The sequence below is a fragment of the Cyprinus carpio genome, chromosome B12 (genome assembly GCF_018340385.1).
Source record: "Cyprinus carpio isolate SPL01 chromosome B12, ASM1834038v1, whole genome shotgun sequence".
NCBI classification, from domain to species: domain Eukaryota; kingdom Metazoa; phylum Chordata; class Actinopteri; order Cypriniformes; family Cyprinidae; genus Cyprinus; species Cyprinus carpio.
Window position 1 is genome coordinate 24,650,879 of NC_056608.1, and position 18,198 is coordinate 24,669,076.

General features: G+C 39.5%; 1 protein-coding gene and 1 pseudogene across 1 annotated transcript in view; both read right to left on the reverse strand.

Moving 5' to 3' along the window:
* LOC109106350 overlaps positions 1 to 4,899 on the reverse strand; it is a 42,757-nt pseudogene extending 37,858 nt beyond the window's left edge.
* The window catches only part of LOC109084573 (gremlin-2-like), a 292,543-nt gene that overhangs the window by 49,908 nt on the left and 224,437 nt on the right, over positions 1 to 18,198 (reverse strand). The window lies entirely within an intron of this gene.

Here is an 18,198-nt window from a genome sequence, read left to right on the forward strand (position 1 = left end):
CACAATGGATAAATCTGTTAGACATTACTGACTTGAGTATGAATGTGTAGTTGAGTCTGAATAATGACTTGAGTCATATATTAGATGAAGATGGTCCCATAAAAAATCATGTTTTTCTGGTTAATTTTCTGGGGGGAAATCTAGATGCGAAATCTGCATATTTCCATCTAGATCAGGCAGAATTCATGTCTAAAGAAAATAAAAACAGTCATGAGAATTTTTCACCAAAAGCGCTATAAAAGTACTATTTAACAGATGGTTACTAGTAGCGCCTCATAAATGACAGATAGCGTTATATAAGAGTGATTTTCTGAAACTGTTGCTGTGCAGTAAATAAACATGACTGGATGAGAACAGAGATTCACTGTTCTGGATGGACGTATTCATCATAATTTGTGTGTACATGCATCAAACACAAACTCAATCAGCTCTCACTCACAGCAACTACATTCTTTGACCAACGACATACACTTATGCACTCAGGTGCAGGTAAACAAGTATAGTTTAACTTTTTGTACATCGCAATTCTGACTCTTTACATTGCAATTCTGACTTAACGTCTCGCAATTCTGACTTTACGTCTCGCAATTCTGACTTTACGTCTCGCAATTCTGACTTTACGTCTCGCAATTCTGACTTTACGTCTCGCAATTCTGACTTTACGTCTCGCAATTCTGACTCTTTACATCGCAATTCTGACTCTTTTACATAGCAATTCTGACTTCACATCTCGCAATTCTCACTTTATACGTCTCGCAATTCTCACTTTACGTCTCGCAATTCTGACTCTTTACAAAAAAAAAAAAAAAAAAAAAAAAAAAAAAAAAAAAAAAAAAAAAAAAAAAAAAAAAAAAAAAACATCGCAATTCTGACTTTACATCTCGCAATTCTGACTTTACGTCTCGCAATTCTGACTCTTTACATCACAATTCTGACTTCACGTCTCGCAATTCTGACTTCCACGTCTTGCAATTTCTGACTTTACGTCTTGCAATTCTGACCTGACTTTACGTCTCGCCAATTCTGACTTTACGTCTCGCAATTCTGACTCTTTACATCGCAATTCTGACTTCACGTCTCACAATTCTGACTCTTTACATCGCAATTCTGATTCTTTACATCTCGCAATTCTGATTTTACATCTCACAATTCTGACTTTACGTCTTGCAATTCTGACTTTACATGACGCAATTCTGACTTTACGTCTTAGAATTCTGACTTTACATCTAACAATTCTGACTTTACGTCTCGCAATTCTGACTTTACGTCTTGCAATTCTGACTTCACGTCTTGCAATTCTGACTCTTTACATCGCAATTCTGACTTCACGTCTCGCAATTCTGACTTCACATCTCGCAATTCTGACTCTTTACAATCGCAATTTCTGACTCTTTACATCGCAATTCTGACTTCACGTCTCGCAATTCTGACTTCACATCTCGCAATTCTGACTTTACGTCTCGCAATTCTGACTCTTTACATCGCAATTCGGCAATTCTGACTTTACATCTCTGCAATTCTGACTTTAACGTCTCGCAATTCTGACTCTTTACATCGCAATTCTGACTCTTTACATCACAATTCTGACTTTACGTCTCACAATTCTGACTTTACGTCTTGCAATTCTGACTTTATGTCTCACAATTCTGACTCTTTACATCGCAATTCTGACTTTACGTCTCGCAATTCTGACTTTATGTCTCACAATTCTGACTCTTTACATCGCAATTCTGACTCTTTACATCGCAATTCTGACTTCACATCTCGCAATTGTCCACTTTCACGTCTCGCAATTCTGACTCTTTACATCGCAATTCTGACTTTACATCTCGCAATTCTGACTTTACATCTCGCAATTCTGACTTTATACGTCTCGCATTCTGACTCTTTACATCGCAATTCTGACTCTTTACATCGCAATTCTGACTTTTACGTCTCGCAATTCTGACTTTAAAATCGTCCCGCAATTCTGACTTTAATGTCTCACAATTTCTGACTCTTTACATCGCAATTCTGACTCTTTTACATCGCAATTCTGACTTCACATCTCGCAATTCTGACTTTACGTCTCGCAATTCTGACTCTTTACATCGCAATTCTGACTTTACGTCTCGCAATTCTGACTTTACGTCTCGCAATTCTGACTCTTTACATCGCAATTTCTGACTCTTTTTACATCGCAATTCTGACTTTAACTCTCGCAATTCTGACTTTACATCTCGCAATTCTGACTTTATGTCTCACAATTCTGACTCTTTACATCGCAATTCTGACTCTTTACATCGCAATTCTGACTCTTTACATCGCAATTCTGACTTTACTTCTCGCGATTCTGACTTTACGTCTCGCAATTCTGACTTTACGTCTCGCAATTCTGACTCTTTACACATCGCAATTCTGACTTCACGTCTCGCAATTCTGACTCTTTACATCGCAATTCTGACTTCACATCTCGCAATTCTGACTTTACGTCTCGCAATTCTGACTTTACGTCTCGCAATTCTGACTTTATGTCTCACAATTCTGACTTTATGTCTCACACTTCTGACTCTTTACATCGCAATTCTGATTCTTTACATCTCAATTCTGACTTTACATCTCGTGCAATTCTGACTTTAACGTCTCGCAATTCTGACTCTTTACATCTCGCAATTCTGACTTTACGTCTCGCAATTCTGACTTTATGTCTTCGCAATTTTGTTCTCAGAACTGTGAGTTTATATCTCGCTATTGCAAGTTATAAACTCATAATTCTACGTTTACATCTCACAATTGTGACTATTTTCTTTAGAAACTGACTCTGCAAGTTTGTATCTCACAATTTTAAGTTATTCTCCCTTATCATCTTTCAGCTGTTTTTATTTGGATGCATGAAGTCAGTTTCTCTCAGTACTCAAGTTCACAACAGAATCACATGAACTACCAACATGACTCACCAACTAACCACAATCTATTTGATTCAGCAACTAAAACCCAACAGTGTTTTCTGTGCATCTTCTTTCTAATGTACAATAAACGACTTTGATTTTGATCTCTTTCCTCATGCAAGGACATTCAGACAATATAAAGTGTGCAAATACATTGGAGGCCACTGTTGTGATGTTTTGTGCATTTTAAGGGGAAGTCGTGGACTAACGGTTAGAGAGTTTGACTCCTAACCCTAAGGTTGTGGGTTAGAGTCTTGGGCTTGTAATACCACGACTGAGGTGCCCTTGAGCAAGGCACCGAACCCCCAACTGCAAATCACTGTCATCTCCGACACATCTGAATGACTGCATCAACATGCCTGCAGTGGAAATGAGTTCAAAACCAGCACTAGCCTGATGCTCAAAGTTTCACTTTTCTGCATGGCAAAGCATACCAGAAATAGACACACCAACATCCTTACAAAAACCACCTACAAAAACATGGCAACGCAGGACAAGGAGGCGTTCGCCCACACATGCGTCAGTGATGAGCCATTAGCACCCTTCACAAAAAGCCCAAATATCATCCTGCAGTGGAAACACGCTAATGTGATTGTGTTGCCTTCAGTGGACTCCAATCACTCTAACCAGTTAGAGACCTAAAGCTTTGACCGGTGACGCAACGAAAACACGTTTAATGATGGGGTAACAGTGGATGGATGGAAAGACCAGGATCCAAAGGCCCTCGTCCAAACCAAACCAGAATCACTGATGGGAATGTACAAGCCTGGGGAATTCATCAATGACTACGAGTGTGATGGGATGCCTTTATATAATAGGTCTGTGATCAAAGAAGTTCAAGTCAACATGAACGACGCTATTCACAACCCAATTTATTTCCATAATTTTCTAATTTGCATGATCTGCTTCTGCAATAGAAATATTTCTGAGTGAAAAATTGTATTTAATAATACAAAAAGAAGAGTGAGACTTTGGAAATTGACTTGTAAAAGTGGCCTTTATATGCCAGGTAATGTAGGGAAACAGAAAGAGGACTTCATTGAGAAAGTTATTATGTTTTGATGAAAGATTGTAGACAGTAACACTTTACAATATGGTTCCATTTGTTAACTACATTAATCAACATGAACTACCAATGAAAAATACTTCTAAAGCATTTATTAATCTTTATCAAAAGTTACATTTGTTAGTATTATTTAACAGACCAGAGCTAACATAAACTAACATTAAAATGTATACTACTAAACTAAAATTGCTCATTGTTTGTTTATGTTATTTAATGCATAAGTCATGAGACTTTATTGTACAGTGTTATAGTTTGTGTTTAAGTTTGGGTGATTATCCTTTTTTTGGGTTACCTTTATTTGATTGCTTTGTATGCTTTATATTTTTATTCTTCTATTTCACTGTGTAAAGTGCCCTTGAGCTTAAAGTGGTTTCAAAATGTTTAACAGTTGAAAACATTTGTTAGAAATTTTAGACAAAAAGTAATCAAAAGTAATCAGTAACATTAATGAAGTAATTGAAATAATATACACTACTTATTACATTTTAAATAGAGTAACTTGTAATCTGTAACATATTACATTTCCAAAATAAACTTCCCAACAATGAATATAAAAATCAAACAGCTTCAAACTGAAGTAGACTCCGCTTTAGTCCTGCTTCATCGTCACTGAACACTGCTGAGAACTCATGGTGTCACACGGTTCATGAACACCAACACACACCTCCTGACTGAGCATCGAAAAGACCGTCAGCGCTGGCAGAAAATTAGATCAGCGCACATCGTATGGAGTTATCAGAGAGATCTAATGCTGATGTGAGCAGGACGTTTCATGTCTGCAGGTGTTTTAGGAGATGATGGATCCACTTACTTTCCTGTAGACCAGCCATGTTGGGAGACTCGTCGGCCACACCGTTTACTGCTCTGAGCACACGAGCTCGGCTGAGCCATACTGGAGCAGAGGAACAACACCGGATACTCCTGACACACAGACAGAGAGAGAGAGAGAGACGGATTACAGACAGACCCACAGACAGAGAGAGAGAGAGCGACCGATTACAGACAGACCCACAGACAGAGAGAGAGAGAGCGGACCGATTTAAAAGACAAGCGACCCACAAAGAAGAGAGAGAGAGCGACCGTTACAGACAGACCCAAGACAGAGAGAGAGAGAGAGAACGGATTACAGACAGTACCCACAGACAGACGTTATAGTGAGAGAGACCGATTACAGACAGACCCACAAACAGAGAGAGAGAGCGACCGATTTTACAGACGAGGACCCACAGACATTCGAGAGAAAGAGAGACGGATTACAGAACATACCACCAACATAGAGTGAGAAGAGAGCTGACCGATTACAGACAGACCCACAGACAGAGAGAGAAAGAAGACAAGATTCAGATCAGAAAGGAGACCCACAGACGTTAGAGAGGAGAGCGACCGGAAGACAGGACAGTGACCACAGACATGAGAGTGAGATGTAATTTGAACCGTAATTTTATGTGACAGACCGAGACAGCCCAGAGAGAGAAGAGAGAGAGAAGGACCGATTACAGACAGACCGAACAGACAGAGAGAGGAGAGTGACAATTTACAGACAGACCCACAGAACAGAGAGGAAAGAGCAACCCGATTACAGGAACAGAACCCACAAACAGAGAGAGAGGAGGAGCGAGCGATAGGACAGACAGAACGACAGATAGAGAGAGAGAGAGAGAGAGAGAGGAGAGATTACAGACAGACCCACAGACAGATTTAGAGAGAGGGAATGAAGCAGGAAGAGAAATAGACAGACCCGAAGAAAGAAGAGAAGAGAGGAGAATGGAGAAAGGGAGACCCACAGAAAAAGAGAGAGAGCGACCAAAGGGGGGGGGGAGAAAAAGAAAAGAGCGAGAGAGGGGGAAGACCAAGAGGAAGAAAGACGGCAACAGAACAGACCAGAGAGGAGGAGAGGGGTTCAGGAGGAAGGAACAAGAGGAAAGGGAGAGAGAGAGCGGAAGAAGAAAAACAAAAGGGAGAGAGAGAAGAAGGAAAGAGGGGAGGGGACGGGAAAGAAGAGGAAAGAGAACGGGAGGAATGAGAGAACGAGAAAAGAGAGACGATTAGAGGGAAAGAGGAAATAGAGAGAGAGAGCGACCGGGAAAGACAGAGGAGAACAGGAAAGAGAGAAGAAGAAAGAGGGGACGAGATTACGCGGAGAGAACAAACCCGAGACAGAGAAAGAGACGGAAGGGAAGAGCAAAGACCACAGAGGAAGAGAGAGAGAAGGAGAGAAAAGAGGAGACGAAACGAAGACGGAGAGCAAGAAAAGAGAAAAGAGAGGAAAAGAGAGAAAGATACGAGGACGGCAAAGGAAGAAAAAGGACAGAAGAGAGAAGAGAGAGACGAAGGATTAAGGACAGACCCAGGAAACAGAAAAAGAGAGAGAGAATGAGGGGGATTGAAAGACAGAAAAAGAAAAAAGAGAGGAGAAACGAAAGAACGAAAAAAAAGAACGGAGAGAAGAAAAGAGTCCGAGGAAAAAACAAAAACAAGAAAGAAAAGTACAGAAGGAAAACACGAAAAATAAAGAGGTAGACGGAGTACAGACAGAGCCAAACATAGAGAAAGAGACTGCACATCAAAGGCGATTACAGACAGACCCACAAAAATGAAGAGAGAGAAAGAAAGAGAAGATTACAAAGAGACCCAGAAAAGAGAAAGAGAGAGAGAACGAGAAAGAAAAGAGAGAAGAGCCCAGAGAAACAATGAGAAAGAGAGAGCGAGGGATGACGACAAAAAAACAGAAAAGAAATAGAGAGAGAAACGGAAGTACAGAATGACCCCACAGACAGAAGAATAGAAGGAGATGATTAACAGACCATGACCACAAAACAGAAGGGAGAAGAGAGAAGAGAGAAAAGGCAGGAGAGAAATTAAGAGACAAGAGAAAACTCAGACAGAGAGAGAGAGAGAGCTGATTAAATAGACAGACCCACAGAAGAAAGAGAAAGAGAGAAAAGACCGTAGTTACAGAAATGACAGACTCAAACAAAACAGAGAGAGAGAGAGAGAGGACGGATGACAGACAGAGACCACAGACATGAGAGAGTAGAGAGAGAGACGGGATTACAGACAACCCACACAACGGCGAGAGAGAGAGCGACCGATACAGACAGACTCCACCCACAAACAGAGAGAGAGCGGGAGAGAGACGGATTACATACAGACCCCACATACAGTAGCGAGTAGAGAGAGATAGATGGACGGACGGATGATAGATGGATAGACGGAGAGATGATGGATAATGATTAGACAGACAGATAGATTAGATAGACGTAATAGATAGATAGATAGATAGATAGATGATGAATAGATGGATAGACAGACAGACAGATAGACAGATAGATACGACCGTATAGACTAGATGTATAGATAGATGGATGGATGGATGGATGGCATGGATGGACAGATAGACAGACTGCTGGATAGAGAATGACAGAGCGTCAGTTTAATGGATGACCTGATAGATCAAACACAATGACAGACAGACAGAGATTCTACAGCTTTGTATGAATCTATAATAACACCATATCCTGAATGAAAAATCGTCACATTCACACCCCGCATCCGATGTGATTATTGATGCGAATAGATGAAGAATTGATGATGGAGTCTTTCAGTAATACCTCCACACACACACACACACACACACCATCCATCAGACTGACAGCCGCTCCTCACACACCCACACACCAGCACACACACGCACCCACACACGACAAGAAATAACAACGTGCGCCGCTACGGCGGGCCTGGAGGAGATGACCTGAGGCCGGATGAGGGAATGAATAAACACACCATGTACCTCGCACGATCGCGCCGCGTCGCTCCTTCCGTCCGCTTGGGTTCGCGCAGGCCAGTGCGTCAGCTGGCGGTCGCGCTGGAAGGGTGGCAGTGTATTCAATGATAAACGGTGATTTATTTGCCCCGCGATGGACAACTATCGCTTCCCTCGTCTCCAGCGAGCGGCGGCGCGCAAATCTCACAACTAGAGTCGTGAACGCGCAGGGGCCGCGACCAATCACACGCGCGCTCCGCCGCTGTCACCGAGAGCGCGGCAGCCCGTCACCCATTTTATTTACACTGCACATACCATTAGGATCTTTACATTAATTATTCTGCGCTATATTGTTTATATGTGGTGATTCAGTTTTTTTTTTTTTTTGAGTATTTTTTTTTGTATCAAAAAAAACACAAAAAACTTCAAACAACCTAAAAAACAACAAAAAATGAACAGCAAATAACAGTGACTTTTTGAAGTACAAAAACTGAAACGTGACCCTGGAGCACAAATCCAGTCATTAGGGTCAGTTTTTGAAACTGTTAAAACTGAGATTTCTACATCATCTTAAGCTGAATAAATCATCTCTCCATTGATGTGTGGTTTTGTTTAGGAGGACAATATTTGTCTGAGATACAACTATTTGAAAATCTGGAATCTGAGGGAGCAAAAAATCTAAATATTGAGAAAATCATCTTTAAAGTTGTTCAAATGAAGTTCTTAGCAATGCATATTACTAATCAAAAAATTAAGTTTTGATATATTTACGGTAGGAAATTTACTAAATATCTTCATGGAACATGCATGTCTACATGACTATATTGCATTATTTCAATTTTAATTGGCTATTTGTATAACAAATTTTATTGTAGTTTTATTTTCTTTCCTTATTCATTTTTATGTTCTTAAATTATTTAAGTTGACTTTTACATGTATTTTTTTTTCTTTGCTAAAGCACGTTGAACTACCTTTATGTATGAAAAATTATATTTTTGAAAGTCAAATTTTGAGGTTTAGCAATCATAAAGTACTAAATAATTAATGAAGCTGTTAAATGTAGGCTAAATGGTACAGATAACATTGTTTTTGGCTAAAAGTAAATGTGATTAACATTTAAAACACGTGACAACTTACCCCGACCAAATCCATTCCTAAGAAGTTTTTAACTAAAATACGTCCAATACGAGTCTATAATCCATAATAACACTTCCTGCAGTGAAAAAGTGCATCTGCTGTTGTCTCTCACATCAAAATCCTGCCACATATTTGTTTAGATCTGTTTAAACGCTGCTTGATCTGTGCAGATTTCTCTCCTGATTCACACCAGAACACTTTTTCACTGGAGGAAGTGTTATTATGGATTATAGACTCTATGTATTTGAGTTAAAAACATCTTAATGCTGGATGTGTTTCATCTTTAGTCTTCTCCAGATGTTCACTGATGGACTGGAGTGCTGTGGATTACTTGTGGATTATTGTGATGTTTTTATCAGCTGTTTGGACTCTCATTCTGACGGCACCCATTCACTGCAGAGCATCCATTGCTGAGACACTGATGCAGTGCTACATTTCTACAAACCTGATGAAGAAACAACCTCATCCTGATCTCAAGAGTGAGCACCTTTTCATTTTTGGATGAACTGTTCCATTAACTGTTTTAGTCTCAAAGGTTATAATCCACGTCATCTCAGAAATCCAGTCTCATTTTTAAAATGTGATATAAGTAAAAGTATAAGCAAAAGAATCTTACAGCATTGTCTGACTAATGTGAAATGGCACTGAGCATCACTCACAAACCGCAGGATGATGTTCAGCTGCTCTGACATTTGCTCGAATCAGGTCACGTTCATTAGTTTTCTGTAAGAGAAGATTGAATCATTAGCAGAAGTCAATCAATATCTGCCTGTGACGTCTGTGTATGCACACTCTGCTCATCAGCGCCTGCACTCGCTTACAAAACATAATTCTGTTACTGACTAATCAATAGCAGATGATTTATGAGAGTTATCTTTAAATATATATGTAGGGGAGAGACACTGGGGCAGTGAATATTTCTCAGGGTGGGTTTACTTCTTAAGGTCTTAATCACTCAGAAAGTGCTAGTAGACTTCACAAATAATTACAATCAAATGGCAAGTAGCATTAAATTAAACATTACATTCTGAAGTAGAAATAGGGAAATTGTTTGTTTTTTAATTGTAAAACTTACTCCAATAATTTATTTTTCAACAATTTTGTACTATTTTAAACCATCTTTTATTTTTATATATTTTCATTTAAATTTCAGTTTAAGTTTTAGTAATTTTATAATATGTTTTTTATTTTTTTTTTATATATATTAAATTTTTAAATTCAGTTTTAGTCATTTCATCTTTTTGAAAATAAAAAATTTATTGTTTTTCATGTAGTATTTATATTTTATTTTATTTCAGCTTAATTTCAATTACTGAAAATTATTTTAAATACTTTTAGTTTTAGTTAGCGATAAAATAGTCTCAATCACAAAAAATAAATCAAATAGGTGACAGAAATAAATTAAATAGGATGATATTGGATATAAATATTCACAAAATATTCTAGACTCTCAGAAAAAAGGTACAAATGGCACCCTTTCAAAACCACCGCTTTGTACCTGAAGGGTGTATATTTGTATCTTATAAAAGTTACAAAAGTGTATCTTTTAAAAAGGTACTGCTCCATTTTTTTCTGAGAGTGTAACATAAGACATAAGAGCTTCTCTCCTGTCGTGACCATATGCCGCTCTGACCCCCGCCGCCCCGCGGCATGCTGGGAATGAACTCACACAGACGTTAACACAGCAGTCAGGAAGCAGCAGAGCAGGTGAAAGCCAGAGATGAGCTCAGGAGGATCTTCATCATCATCATCATCATCATCAGCGCTTCAGAGAGGAAACCTGCTCACATCTCACACAATATTAAACAAGTCCAGCCTGTTTCTGAGACCAGAACAGGGGTTATTATAGTTAACTAAAAATATTAGTTTAACTAACTAAAATGAAACTTTATTTTAGATTTTATTTGCCAAAGCAACACTTCTCCTTTTCATTTAGTTTAACTTGATATAATAAAATAAATAAAACTATAAATAAAATTAATAGTGCTGTCAAACAATTAATCACATCCAGAATAAAAGTTTTTGTTTGCATAATATATATATGTGTACTGTTTATATTTATTATGTATATGTAAATACACACACATGCATGCATATATTTTGAAAATATTTACATGTCTATATTTATATTCATACAATTTATATTATAAATATATTTATTAAATAAACAACATATTTTTCTGAAATATATACATGCATGTGTGTGTATTTATATATACATATTAAAATGTAAACAAAAACTTTTATTTTGGATGCGATCAATCATTTGACAGCACTAAAAATTAATAAAAACTATAAAGATATCAAATACTAATAATGACAAAACCACATAAAAAAAAAAAAACACAAAAAGTTTAACTAGAATTAAAATGCACATATAACTAATTTTAAAATATTCATCTATATAATAGTAATAATATTACGTTTGGAAATTAAAGGAAATGCATCAAATATAAATCTTTTTTCTTTATATTACAGATAATATTGGGGGAAAGGACAAATACATTGTCATTATAAGAAAAAAAAAGCTTTTTTCTAATGCAAAATCTAATTTTCTTTGATTTTGGAGTTAAATAAAATCTGAAATTTCTTAACTGGTTTAGTGAGATTCACCCAGCAAGTGTTTCTGTGAGCAACATATATTATATTTGTATACATGTGTTTTATATTATTTTATTTTTTTTTATTTATGATTTTTCTTTGATTTTATTTAAATATTTTATTTTTGTTTTTAATTCTTTTTTTTTTTTTTATCACACTGAATTAGCATAGTGTATGAAATGTGCTACACACTGTAAATAAACCTTTTCCTCAGTGTAACAGTATAATACCAGGATGATTTAGAAAAGAGAACTACAATTACACTCACACAACCAAACATAAAAGTAAACATCTTCCCCATTATTTTATACTCTTGATATCGGGATGGATATATTTCTGTATTTCTCGTCAAACACTGATCAGATATTAAACCCTGAAAACACAGCGCGTCTGTCAAATGAATAAATCTATTCGCACATCCGCAGATGTTACTGATGATCTCGTGCTACAACATCCTCAGCTTCATCCGGCAGAGACACACACAGGACCAATGCATTTGAGTGAAACGCGTGTTTTATTGTACAAAGGCATCCTTCCGTGCCCTTTATCCGGCGTCCCAAAAGTGGCTCTGCTCTATTTGGGTCCCAGCATGTCCCAAGCGGTCGCACCCACTGCTCAAACTGCTCCTCCGCCAGGTAGCCCAGCTTCACCGCCGTGGCTTTCAGAGTCAAGCTTCCTTCTTTGTGCTCCGCTGATTTGCAATAGTGGCGGCTTTATCATACCCTGAAAGAGAAGAGCAGACCAGACACACAGGAACGATACACACACTTCAGGAGCTTAACTGACTGGACAAATACACATTCATTCATCACAGAAACATTTAACATCTTGTTGCAAACGATTTTACAAAAAATCAAGACCCTGGAGCACAAAAACCAGTCATAAGGGTCTTTTTTTTTTAAAAAATTAAATTTATGCATTATATAAAGGCTTAAATAAATAATCTCTCCATTGATGTGTGGTTTGTTAGGAGGAGGACAATATTTTTCTGAGATACAACTATTTGAAAAATCTGGAATCTGAGGGAGCAAAAAATCCAAATATTGAGAAAATCATCTTTAAAGTTGTAATATCTTCATGGATCTTAGCAATGCATATTACTAATCAAAAATTAAGTTTTAGGTAGAAAATGAACAAAATATCTTCATGGAACTTGAACATGATCTTTACTTAATATCCTAATGATTTCTGGCATAAAAGAGAAATGTATAATTTGTGGATCACAAAACATGGGATTTCCAGATCCAGATCATTCTGATCCAGAATACACTTTTTTCTGAACATGTGTGATTTGCTCGAATCTTGATCTGATTCAGGAGCACAGTGTTTCTGGCGCCCCTGCTGTCGTTACCTATGTGAGGGTTCAGCTGTGACCAGCATCAGAGACTCGCTCATCAGTTTGTTGATTCTTCTCTGTATTTCAGCCTCGGATTCCAGCCACACAGTTATTGGTGAAGGCGAAAACCGAAGCTGTCCGCCCGGCAGCAGCCGGGCAGAGTTCAGCATCGCTTTTTAATCTGGAAATCATTGCAGAAATTACACATGTTAAACCCCACCAGAACAAGTCGGTCTGAGAGTGTGTGTGTGGTGTGGGTGTTCCGCCGCAGCTTATATCCTTTATAAAGAACTCCATCTAGACCCTGGAGCACAAAACCAGTCATGAGGGTCAATTTTTCTGAAATTGAGATTTCTACATCATCTGGAAGCTGAATAAACAATCTCCATTGATGTATGTGGTCTGTAATAGGGAGGATAATATTTGTCTGAGATACAACTATTTGAAAATCTGGAATCTGAGGGAGCAAAAAAATCTAAATATTGAGAAAATCATCTTAAAGTTGTTCAAATGAAGATCTTAGCAATGCATATTACTAATCAAAAATTAAGTTTTGATATATATACTTTCACGGTAGGAAATTCACTAAAATATCTTCATGGAACATGATCTTTACTTAATATCCTAATGATTTTTGTCATAAAAGAGAAATGTATAATTGTGACCCATACAATGTATTGTTGTCTATTGCTACAAATATACCTGTGCTGCTGATGACTGCTTCTGTGCTGCAGGGACATGTATTATATCCATGAGGGCTGAAATATTTGCAATCATTTTGCTTGTGATATCAGATGTGTTTATCTGTATTTCACAATAGTTTCATCATTCAAAAATCCTTCTGGAATTCTAAACATAAATAAAAATGACACATTCTGGTGTTTGTTGTCCTCAGGGAATCAATGCATGAACTGATTAAATGTGTATTTTCAAAGGCAATGTGAGCCAGCTTTGGTCGAGATGGTTGGTTGTGAAGGTGACTCACGATCATCGGCTTGGAACACGCTTGAGCTCAAAGTGTCCATTGCTTCTCCGACAGTGTGCAACAGCCAATGTGGTTTCCCATCACCTGAGCTGCTGCCAAATTTCATAGTCATAGCCTCACACTGCGTGGGGTTCACCTTCCCTGAGACACACACACACACACACACACACACACACACACACACCAAACACGACAGTGTGTGACTGATTCCAGCTTCTGAGAATAAAGTACTGCAGTAAACACACTTCTGATTCTACTTTGCAGCTAAACGGACTGAACAGATTCTTAATGCAGTGTGTGTGTGTGTGTGTGTGTGTGTGTGTGTGTGTGTGTGTGTGTGTGTGTGTGTGTGCAGAGCCGTGTGTGTGAGAGAGAGCGTGGTGTGTGTGTGTGTGTGTGAATGTGTGTGTGTGTGTGTGTGTGTGTGTAAGTGTGGAGGTGTGTGTGTGTGTAAGAGAGTGAGTGTGTGCATGCGTGTGTGTGTGTGTGTGTTCGAGCGTGTGTGTGAGAGCGTGTGTTTGTGTGGTGTTGAGAGCGTGTCTGGTGGTGTGTGTGTGTGTGTGTGTGTGTGTGTGCTGTGTGTGTGTTGAGTGTGGTGAGTCTGGTGTGTGTCTAGAGTGTGAGTGTTGGTGTGTCACTGTGTGTGTGTGAATGTGTGTGTGTGTGAGCTGTGTGTGTCTCCGAAGTGTGAGTGTGTTGTGTGTTGTGTGTGGGTGTGTGTCTGAGTGTGGTGTGTGTTTGTGTGTTGTGAATGTTGTGTACTGACTGTGTGTGTGTGTGTGTTGTGTGTGTGGTGAGATCTGTGTGTGTCTCTTTGTGTGTGTGTGTGTGCTTGTTGTTTGTTGTTGTGTGTCTCTGTGTCACGTGTGTGTGTGGTGTGTGTGTGTGGTGTTGTGTGTGTGTGGTGAGTGTGTGAGTCTGTGTCTGTCTCTGTGTGTGTGTGTTTGTGTGTGTGGAGTGTGGTGTGGCTCTGTTTGCTGTGATGTGTGTGTTGGTGTGTTGTGTGTGGGTGTTGTCCCCTCTGTGTGGTGTGTGTGGGTGTGTGGGGCTGTTGGGTCCTCTGAGGCACTGCGTGTGGGCTGTGTGTGGGGGTGGTTGGGTGTGGGAGTGTGTGAGTCTGTGTGTCCTTCTCTGTGGTTGTGTGCTGTGTGTCTCTGTCTGTGTGTGTGTGTGTGTGTGGTGTGTGTGTTGTGTGTGTGTGTGTGTGTGTGTGTGTGACCATGGCTCTTTTGAACGTTGATCGTTGGGGTGAACAGGGTCCTTGCTGCCCATTGCCTCCGGATCTCGAGGCTCTGTGTACTGTCACCTCGTGTGACGTTCATGTTCGTAGCCTGTGTTCCGACCTGTTTGCCACACCACCTAGCGTAGAAATGATCATCCAGCTTCCCAGCAGCCACCTGGGGAACGAGAACACACACCAAACACAGAACCAGATCGGTGTATCACGCTTCGAGCGTGCGTGTGCATTCGGGAATCTTAGAACTGTACCACAGAGACACGGCTGAACATGTATAATAACTGCGGCAGAGCATACAGTACTTGGTGCATGGGAGAATAATCACCTCATCACAGCAAGCTTGTATGATGGGTCTTCGGCGATCGTTCCGGGGTCCAAACCGTAATCTTTATTCACATTCCGCAGCAGTCTTCTTCAGGATCCCAAAGGCTTTGGATTGACCTGAATCTACACTGAAGAGTGATTATTCTCACCGCTATACCACAGTCACAGACTCACTAACACTGATATTAATGAAGAGTCCGTGTTGTGTTTCTCACTGGCATTCTCTCCGTGGCGTTCCCCCCCGATCTTGAAGGTTCATGGTTGTGATCTGACCGTCTGAGCTCGCATATATTTTCTTCAAAGCGACTTACTGGAGCTCCGCGAACGTGGTCTGCCAGTCGATCTCCGCTCCGGAGACGACTCTGATCCTGGCCTGAACACCACAGAAGCATAACGTCATATCTTGATATTTATCACCCTGCAGCACAGAAGCAGTCATTCAGGGAGCACAGGCTATTATTTGTTAGCAATAGACAACAATACCATTTGTATGAGTCACAATTATACATTTCTCTTTTTATGACAAAATCATTATCTAGTCTTTAAGTACCGATCATTGTTCCATGAAGATCGTGAGGTAAAGTGCACGATCAGTAAATATTCTACGTAATATATCTAATTAATTTTTGATTAGTAATATGCATTGCTAAGGAAACTTCGATTTGAACAACTTTAAAGATGATTTTTCTCACATCCGTTAGAGATGTTTTTGCTCCCTCAGACGTTCCAGAATTTTCAAATATTGCTATCTCACTACAAATATTGTCCTCCTAACAAACCACACATCAATGGAGAGATTATTGTATTCAGCGTCAAGATGATGTTTAGAATAATCAGTTTCGAAAAGTATAACCCTCCATGACTGATCCGAAGCCAGTACTCCATGGGTTTCTACTATCACTGTACATCACACTTTCAACGCCCAAACAAACAATCAAGCTGTAATTAAGAGCAAACACACACCACACACACACACACAGCACACACCACACACACACACACACAATTAGTGAAATACATATAGGAATGAGTACTATATGAGTGTGATTTCAGAAGATCGTTAGATTAAACATGGAAGGTCATCAATGCAGCTAACAGCGCACACAAACACCGCAAAACATCAGGCTTTTAACCATTCTGAGGGTCCTGAGCTGGCGCCCCCCGGCGCTGTGCGGATGTTTCCGGAGGCTGGCTGACAATCTCGTGCGGGCACGCACAGCTGCGAGCGATCCGCTCTGGATGCGCTGCAGGGGTCCGTGCGTAAGCGAGATCGATGTGCGAAGGGCATTGAAACTATTTCCTCCCCACCCATAGACGAGAACTCAGCGGGCGGACACTTATTTGTGAACACACAACACGTCTGTTTGTTCACCGGTGGCCAGACATATCACAATAACTTATATATTTATTATGTTTATGGTTACAGGGAGGCACCACCAATGACCAGCGACAACGGCCGGTGGAATTATACACTCGATAAATGTAAAATAAAATGAGCGCTTTTAGTGACCCGAATCTTGTCTCTCATTTGTCAGATATAATGGCTCAAAATAATTATGTATTATTGTCTCGCTGAAGGACTTCAGCTGTGGAGCTCAGAACGAACGCAGCTGTTACTTTTCTCAACGCTTTTAATCAACGCGGCTCCTGATTTCGTCCAGTTGCCCACCCCGCATCCAGCATGATGGCGACAGAATCCCAGGCCTTTGAGACGCGCAATAACAACACGCGTCGGACACGAAAACAACATGCTTTGATGACGCTTGTCTCGGAACGTTTTTGGGCATACGTTTTCTTCCTCCAGTTTATGGCACAAAACTTCTTCCGTAACCTTACTAGAACGTTCATGCTTAGTTCAGTTATCCGCTCTTTAATAGTGATCTGCAAAACATTAGAACCCGCCCCCGCCCACCCACCCCCAAAACATTTCTTTATGAAACTTTTGTTTTAGCTGGATATTCGTCTAACGTTCTTTTTTTTAAATGTTACACTTGCTTCAGAACGTTTAGAGAACTTTCAAATGTAACATTCACACAGTGTTTGGAAAATGATACAAATGGAACCTTACAAAAAAAAAGTTTTTAAAAATGTATGTTTTGAACGTTCACGTTAGAAAAACGTTCTCAGGATATTTTCTTCTATATATATAATATATACAATCAGTGTAAATATGCGTGGTGTTCATGTTTATGTTTTACTCAATAAAACATCTTTTAAGTTAACTGTCTGTTTTTTGTCATCATATTTCGGCCCAAAAGACAGAGAACGCGCCTGAACGCTTTGTTATTAGTTGTGTGATTTTGTTGTTTGAGGTAAGGTGAATGATATAGTTTTCCTGTCCACCCTCATATCTGTTTTTTCCTTCTCGTTCCTGCATCTCTATTCGACTCTACTCAGCTGCTAATTGAAAACTGACGCGAGATCAATAGCGCCGAACGCCTCTGTATAGAAGTGATCAGATCGGACTTCTCTTTAATGAATGACTTTAAATGACGAAATTTATATAGTCGTGCTCTGAAACCTGAAGAACTGGTCTCGAAGCAGCTTTATAACAGCGTTCTGTGTTCTCTGAGAAACGAGGAAAAGATGAAAGTTCGTCATTATTGATGCGTTTAATCAAACATTCCGTGTCAGGAACGCTTCTCAAGGCCGTTGTTTTCTCTGTCCAGTGTGAATGTGAGATCAGAATAGATCTCGACGTGACAGCAGATACATTAGAACTGCAATTGATTGGGCAAAGCGCAAATAGTACTGTTCCCCAAGATCAGCGTTTCATGTGTGACAGGGTTCATCGCAGGTGATATTAGTCGGATTTTCTGTGA